The sequence below is a fragment of the Dermacentor variabilis genome, chromosome 4 (genome assembly GCF_050947875.1).
Source record: "Dermacentor variabilis isolate Ectoservices chromosome 4, ASM5094787v1, whole genome shotgun sequence".
Taxonomy (NCBI): Eukaryota; Metazoa; Arthropoda; class Arachnida; order Ixodida; family Ixodidae; genus Dermacentor; species Dermacentor variabilis.
Genome location: NC_134571.1, coordinates 212,228,345 through 212,236,773, shown reverse-complemented (window position 1 = coordinate 212,236,773; position 8,429 = coordinate 212,228,345). Strand labels below are relative to the sequence as shown.

The following is an 8,429-nucleotide window of genomic DNA, read 5'->3' as shown; positions in this document are numbered from 1 at the left end:
GCAAAACGTCCGGAAATTCGGACGGCGAAGGGTTGTTGCATACGAAAATTTCAGACGTTCTGAGGCATGGCCTCTATGGGGTACGTGGTGGCAGTGCCGTGAAGCCGTCCAAATTATCGGAAATCCGGGAAGTAGGTCATTGACTGTACACTGGCAACTCCTCCAGCCGACGACAGGGCGTCAAAGACGATTCATTACGATTCCTGTCTGTACTCGAGCCAGCATTACCGCGACTTTCGACCCTTCCAATAAAATTACACCTAATTTTCCCTGATAGAGGCACAAATTCCCTGAGTTTTTTCTGGGTTTTTCCAGACTACTCAAAATTCCTGAGAATTCCCGGTTTTCCCGGTTCACCCGGTAGGTAAACACACTGGAAAATTCCGCGAACACATAGCTGAATACATGATTCAGCAAATGGGGATTGAAAGACTCATGTCCTGTGGGCAACGTGAGGCCGAATGATTAGATGGCTACATTAGGCGGTTTCGCAGATTAAGCGAGAGAATATTGAAATTACTGAGCGCCTGAATGGCTCTTCAATGATGTACTTTGTGTGCGTATTTCTTCTCACCATTGCGACTGCAATCACGGGCCCGTGTCGTAGGTTTCGACAACGGCCTACGACTGCGCCATGGCACCACTCGCCACTTTCTCTTCTACATACCATCTATGTTAACGCCAGAAAAGAAAGGACATGATATATCTCAACATGACACAAGAGATGGAACGTCTACTCTTCGCTCCTACTTGGTTAATTATATAAAGGAACGGGACGGCACGTAAACGTCACGTGCATGAATTATAAGATGACAGCTGTGTTGCCAGGTAAAAAAACAAGACACAGAAGGACAGATTACCCGCTTTTGGCTTTGTGTGTTGCAGACACGCCAGAAGTGAGAGTATGAGGACCACTATCAGCATGTACACTTCAGTGCGTGTTCGTACCTTGTGCTGCTTTGGTCTCCATCTCGGCGCGTTAACTTTTCCGAAAAGCTGATTTCGCAGTAGTATGCCGCTTGCCGTGTCCTGAATAAAGTGACCGATTCTTCATACCCAATAGCATCCCTCGATTCTACCACGTCTTCCTCTTCTTCAGACGTCGTCGATGTTGACCACCGGAAGTCATACTTTGCGACCAGCTTCTGACACGAGCTCAGCCGGCACTTTCGCTGATCTAGATCAATCTGATATGCAAACATCACAACAGTGACATAAGTCTTTGTCACGACGACGATGGCGCAGAGCTTTCCGAACAAACTCTCCGCCGTATTCCTAATAAAAGTATACTTTTGTAGATAGTTTCTAAATGTGCTTCAATTTATCGATGCGCCCATACTGATGTAACTGCACGAAAACTCGCATGTTTTCTGTACGCTCGACTATTCCCGGAACATTATGCAATTCTTAATAAACCCCTACAAACATCCCTACTGCTTCAGCGCACTCAAGAAACTGTGTGAATTCTCGCGCATACTAAATGTTCTGATCAAGTCCCCTTGTTCGCTTCAGCTATTATTTAATATCGTACTAGGCGGCTGTTGGTAGATCTATGCAGCTGAACCCACATGAGTGTGCCTTCTCGTGTACTTTTGAGGAGCATCTCGTGCACACTAGAGAAGATTTAGGGGGATTGTAGGCAGCAAGCTTTACGTTCAACCACAATAAATTACATTGCAAACAACTGTAGTTGAATGCTTGCCATTGTGCTTTATAAGCGTCAGTTTCCCCGAACCCTAAAAAAGATAAAAGCTTTCGCTGAGCATTCACACCCGCGAGAAGGTAATATTGCATGGTTTTATCAGTGAAATGAACTTATCCCATAATACGTATAACTTATAGTCTTGGCTAATCATTTCCTACCGATGTTAGCGAACATGCTAAACATATAATCCATGGTGATGATGTGAAAATGACGATATGAACATACTGTTTCCTGGCACTTCCAGCACCGCCAAAACAGCATGCCAAAACAGCTTTCTAAGACCTTAACTAGTGCGCGCATTGTAACTCTCTGATTGTACGTGCCGATAAAACTAAAGCTGCAGGTTTTCATCCCCGCAACATGCACCTTGATATAAAGTACACTACGTTAAGTAGTTACCATCGAAGTAGTGAAATCAGTCAGGATTTTAGGCGTATATGTTAGAGAGAATGCTAGCTGAAATGAGCATGTTAAGAAGGTAATTAGGAAGTTATCGCGAATTCATGGTATTATGTGTTCCCACTGGTTTTTTTCATCCCAAATCAATAAACTTATCTTCGTACAAGCATTTCTTTCTCTACTGTCAATTATAGTATTCTCGTATGAGCCACAACTATTGCATAAAATGTTCGTAACAGGTATTTCTAGAAAACAGGATAGTTCGTGTGACTTTCAACGCTGGGTACCTCGTGCATACTGCTAATTTATTCCAATATCACAAAATTATTCTCATAAGATCTATGCGTGTAAATGCATGTTTGTCCCGATAAATATATGCAGAAACTGGGCAGTTCTTTGAAACGTGGCCTAATTAATAAGGGCAGCTATTTATATAGGCTGCACCGATAAAGGGAAGGCTTGCCTGCGTATAGTACAAAACCTATTGAACCATGGGTCTCATAACGTAAAACTATTCGAATCTGTTTTTATTCTGATCGCCTAACTTTAAATTTACGTAACCTCTAACGCAAGTATCCGGCAGCAACCCACAGCGTTGTTTGAAAAGCGTCAATCTCAAACTGTCCTCTTTTTTAATAAGTCAGTTTTGTTTTCTTTCGAAACGAATAACATTGCCTACATTGTGCTTATCTGATTGGCTTACAAGAGACAAGGATTACGCCTAAGTGGAAAAAGCATTGATGGGGCCGAGCCAGAGCACTGAAAACAGATAGCCGAATGAGGAAGTTGGCACTGGCGTCTGCGATTGGTCCGTTTCCCTTTATTGGCTTGCGGCGGCGTGCGACAGAAGGTTAAGTATGCCGCTAAAACGAATCCCCAGCGAAGAAGAGTTCGTAGATCAATGTAAACGTTCCAAAAGGGTTCGACAACTTTATACTGCGAGGTGATTTTTCTTATTATACGGCAATAATGCTCTCCGGCAGCTCCAAGTAGGCAATGCCTGAGCGATCGGCGTGCGGCCGTTTTCTATTCCTTTCGGATCGGGGCAGCCACCGGCTATTCAGGGAAACTTAGTTTTGTTCGGCATATAAATGCACCCTTAACGCGTACACATCCCTTTAGCGCGTTGAGTTTTCGTGGTTTTATGACGTCGCATGATATGCAGGCGAAGTAAGGGTGGTCATTATAAACATTTCATAAATAGCAGAGGAATCATGGAGAAAAAGGCGTTGAATAATAAATAATTTTTTTTCTTCAGTCTAATCATACATAATAAGTGTGTGCACGTCATATCAGATGGGTGCATCGCAGTTCCGTCAAATCGCGTGAAGACAGGGAAAGTCGGGAGTGGTGCAACCATTTTCTGAGCAATCGTGGTGAGCAGATTGTGGAATTGGAATAAAAATTTGGAATAGCTTTTCGTTATAGCGCCCATGATTAGTCAAAAAAGAATCCTGGAGAAAATATGTACATCTAATGTTGAATCATACCTTGCCTTAAATATTGAGCTAGTACATCTCGAACAAATCACTGATATCAGTAGTCCTACGGTTAACCAGCTCCCATACGCAGATTTTTACGCTCTGTATAGTTTGCAACACATTATCTATCCGTGTTTGCTGCCTATTTTCATATTTTCACACTTCTTTTGTTTGCATTTGCCTTGAGTATGAACTACCGATGTTGTTGCCTGATGTATAGCGAGGAGGCCAGGGCACCTCAAGCTGTATGTGCAGCTTCTGGCACGGTCCTTTATCGCAACCTTTTTTTTCTAAAGAAAACATTTTTAGTATTACTAATATTTTCCGGATATAATGCTCTAGCTCCGCGGTTTGTGCGCGGAGTGCTCCGCTTTGTAGCATCCCTTTGTGCAAGGAGGTTCCGCAAGGCTAGATGGTGCACGTATGTGCCAAAAATATTCAATGAAGGAGAGGTTCTTAATGTAATGCAAAGAAGGATTGGAAATATATAGTGGGTCGTCTTCTCCCACGCTTTCTAGTGGGTCCTGTTCAGTGCGTTCGCTCGTGACTGCCACTCGTGTCGGGAGTCCGTGCCCTGCTCTAACGGTCGGTCCCAAACGTCGGTGACTGAAAAACGACTTTACAAGTGGTGGAGGGTGCCTCGGGCTACAACGTCCATCCTGGAACCCCGATTCCGTACCCTAAGCTCGACCATGCCTGAAGACGCTTCCAAGCAAACCCCTCCTACTCCATCCCAGCAAGCCCCTCCTCTGTCCATCAAGGGCTCTGGTGTGCTTCGCCACTGGGACCCTGCCATCTTAAGTGGCGCGAATGATACTGACGTCGAGGACTGCCTGAAGACTTACGAGAGCGTAAGCGCCCACAAAAAAATGGGGCGACACCGCGAAACTGAGCAACGTGCTCTTCTATCTCGCGGGTGTGGCCGGTCACTGGTTCAACAACCACGAGTGCGATTTCCCGACGTGCTCCTCGTTCAAGACCTCTTTAGTGGCTGTTTTGTCACCCGGCTGTGCGCAAAGCGCATGTTGAAGAATGCTCTGAAATCACTGTCAATGTTTGAATTATTATCTGGTTTATTCTACTTCATGTTGCTTGTATAGAGCAGAATTCTTTAACACGATCTGGTACTAATTGAGAACAATATTTTTCTTTCTAGTTTTGCCATTTTTTTCACCTCCTCGCCACTTCTACTAGGTCTAGTCGCGCGAGCCTCCTAATTGGCTATGACGGGCCTGAATTTTTATATGTTGCTCTTGAATATGACTATTATTATTGTTAATACTAGTAGTAGTATTCCAATTATTATTATTATTATTATTATTATTATATTATTATTGTTATTATTATTATTATTATTATTATATATGCTCAAGGGCACAACGTCGCATTGGGCCAAAGCTTTACGACGAGTAATAATCTCATTGTCAATGAGCCAAAATGAAACATGGAACCGTGCCTTAAACTCCAGAAATATGTTTTTACTGGAGCATGGCTAGCTGAGACCATACTTCATCCTTCTTCTCTACTCCTAGAATGTCTTGTATTCCGCGTACTGTCTCGCTTCGTTGGGTTTCGGTTGGCATATACTTCACGAAGGCGTTCAGTGCGGCGCACCAAGTAAAGGGCGCTGAGAAATAACTGGACACACAAACAGCGCAGCGTTCAAGATCACTTCTTCCCCTATGTTCCTGTACATTGAACACCGTCGTGAGGGCGTAACAAATGTACAACCCACAATTCACGCCAACTTAACACATGCTTGGCGCTTCCCGCCATGTGTAGAAGCGACTGGTGAGACGCACATACTTTCTTGACTTCTTACGATCTATGAATGGTCTCCACGCTGTTTATGCAGCAATGGCACTCACCTACTTGCCCCGGCCCTCCAGCATCACCGATATCCTTGGATTTGCACAGCTCTACAACGCGAAAAAGAATTCCAGTCGCGACTTACAGCATCATCTCCATCTGCATGGGGTCCATTTCATCTTCTGGGCCAGGAATACCGCCAACGGGTGCTCCCAGAGGGGCGATAAGTGGCTCGGCCATATCTTCTCGGCGCAGGCACGTCTGGTAGAAGGTCGGCGGTTCGAACTCAGAGAGAAGTGTCTGCGGGCTGGACTCAGCTTCTTCTTCTGTGTCTTACTTGCATGTCATACGAAGACACCAACCCACTACATGGGATTTGCCAAGAAGCCATTTATGATTAGTGTTAACGAGAGAGAGAGAGAGAGAGAAAGAGAAGTAAACTTTATTGGAAGCACAAATTCGTAGTTGAGACCATGGCGAGGAGCTAGCGTAGATGCCATGTGGCCGTGACGCGGTTAGTCCACTCTGCAAGCATGGCTTCGCATTCTGGGTCATCCGTCTTGATCGCGCGCTCCCTGGTCTCCAGCGTGAGGGCTGCCGAAGAATCGTTCTTGGCGAGGCGTTGGACGGGCACCCTCAAAGTAAGTAATCTGGGTCTGCGGTTAGTGCTTCGGTTAGTATCAACTTCATGAAGGCGTTCAGTGCGGCGCATCAAGTAATGGGCGCTGAGAAATAACTGGACACACAAACAGTGCAGCGTTCAAGCTCACTTCTTCATCTGTGTTCATGTACTGCTTGCGCTACATTGAACGCCGTCATGAGGGCGCAAGAACAACCAGAACCCACATTTTATACCAGCTAAACGCATGGTTTGTGCTTACTGCCATATGCAGAAGTGACCGGTGAGACACATATTTTCTTGACTTTTTGCGATCTACGAATGGTCTCCACGCTGTTTATGTGGCAATGGTGCTCGTCTGCTTGCAACGGCCCTACAGCATCACCGTACCTATAGACCTTCGCCTGCAGTTAGCTTTGAACCCTTGCTTGGAAATTTCAGAAATCTTTTTAGGGCTTAGCAGGGATCGAGTCTGTACCCGCCGTAATGTCATGACCTGCTTCCAGGAAACAATCGCTCTCGGGAACGGATGCGCTCTGCTTGTAGAGTTGAGTTGAGTAGAGTGGGTTCAAGTAGGCCATCAGGGTGGAGCGATCTGAAATCCCGGTTATCTGCTACTCGGGCAGCTAAGTGTGCTGCTTCGTTACCCGGGCTGTACGAATGAGCTGGCACCCACATTAGAGTTAACGAAATTCACTCATCCCTATACCAGGGACAGATCTTGACTCCTGTTTTAAGGGGAGGGGATGGTTGCGTAAATTTCCTGCACATTTGCTTGCGACAGCAATTGTTACGCGTATAAAACTATTTACATTGTATTTACAAAGCGCGAACGTTCGTCAGACGGAAGAGATCTGTCAGGCTGCGTCCACTTTACGTCGTCTCCAGGACCGTCATGGTTCGCTTATTCGCCTAATTGTAACACGACGCCCCACGAGAAAGGCACCGTCCCGGTTCGTCAAATGGGACCGTCGGAAAGCACGTGGTAAGGGTTCAGCTGTGGGACATGAACGGCATGAGGCAAGGTGAGGCCAGGTGACATTATACAGCATACGGGGACGATCTCATAGGTGACAACGGTCACTGAACATAAGACGCGGTAAGGGCGCTTGTAGCAAGGTAGGAATTTTTCTGAGCCACACTTGACGAGGATTGGACCAAAGGAGCACAAGGGAACCTGGTGAAAAGTGTACGTCATGGTCCCGCTGAGCATGAGCAATGGCGTCACGGTGGGCATAGTCGCTCCTCCAGGGATTAGCAGAGAGAAGGGAAGCGTCCATGGGCAATGCGGGGTCACGATCAAGGAACAGGGAAAACGGCAAATAACGGGCAGTTTCGTGGCGTGAAGAATTGTGAGTACGTAAGGTAGTGCAAAGTCCCAGTCACAGTGGTCAGGCTGAACACACGGCCACAGCATGTTGGTGATGGTCCTGTTCGATCGCTCAGGGGTTCGGGTTTGGGAGTAGTACCATAAGGTGACAATCGGGAGTTTCCTGTTAGGACTCAGGCCTCCTGTCACTGACATGGGAGGCTCTTTTGGGAAAGGGCCGGCGGTCAACCCATCCGCTATATAAATGTGGGGAGAGGTGGCTTCCCAGCCAGAGGTCTGGTGTACAAGGGAACCACCAAGCTCGAGGACGCTTCGGCGCCCGGCAGAGGTGCCTTTCACGGGGGGCATTCGGGGAGTTATCGCCCCCGCCAACTCGAGTACGTGGGTTGCCCAAAACATGACCAACGAGGTGATAGTATAAGGGTGGGCCGTCACGCTCGATCATAGGACTTCGGTCCGACGATGACCCAACGTAAAAGGGTACAGGACGTATAGCTCTGGCTAGCGACCCGGCCCTGGAATGTGGTTCGGTAGGTCGACATGCCGAGCTACACCCAGTATGAGCAAAGGTCCTGGGAAGGGCGCCCGGCCCTGACTGAACCGCGTAAGGTCGGGGAGATACTTTATGGCGGGCCAATACTTCTTTAAGATAAAAGTGTAGTATCTGTTCTTATCAGCTTAATATCTCATACGGGTTCTATATGGACCCACGATATCAAACCTATTCTGAGGATGGTACTATGTAGCGAGCTTATGCTTCGTACAGTAAGACTGAAATATGTCGGCAATGACTTGGGAAAGGAAGTTACGGCCATGGTCCGTGCGTATCTATCGTGGGGTGCCATGCACTAAAATGATGTCGCGGAGCAAGGAGTCCGCGACGTCACTTGCACAGCTGGTCCGAAGCGCTTGGGTTATGGCGTAGCGCGTCACGTAATCCGTAGCCACACCGATCCACCATCTTGCTGGATTTGGACTCAGGAAAAGGACTGGGAATATCTCAGCCCACTCGAAACAAAGGCTCAGTTGAGATGATGAGGGGTCGAAGATGCCCGGCAGAAAGCGTCGCTGTTTTTTTTTATGCTG

At 46.8% G+C, this 8,429-nt stretch overlaps 1 pseudogene; it reads left to right on the top strand.

Annotated features, from left to right (window-relative positions):
- The first annotated feature begins 7,978 nt into the window (after positions 1-7,978).
- Positions 7,979-8,098, top strand: LOC142580634 (U2 spliceosomal RNA; annotated as a pseudogene).
- Positions 8,099-8,429: the final 331 nt, after the last annotated feature.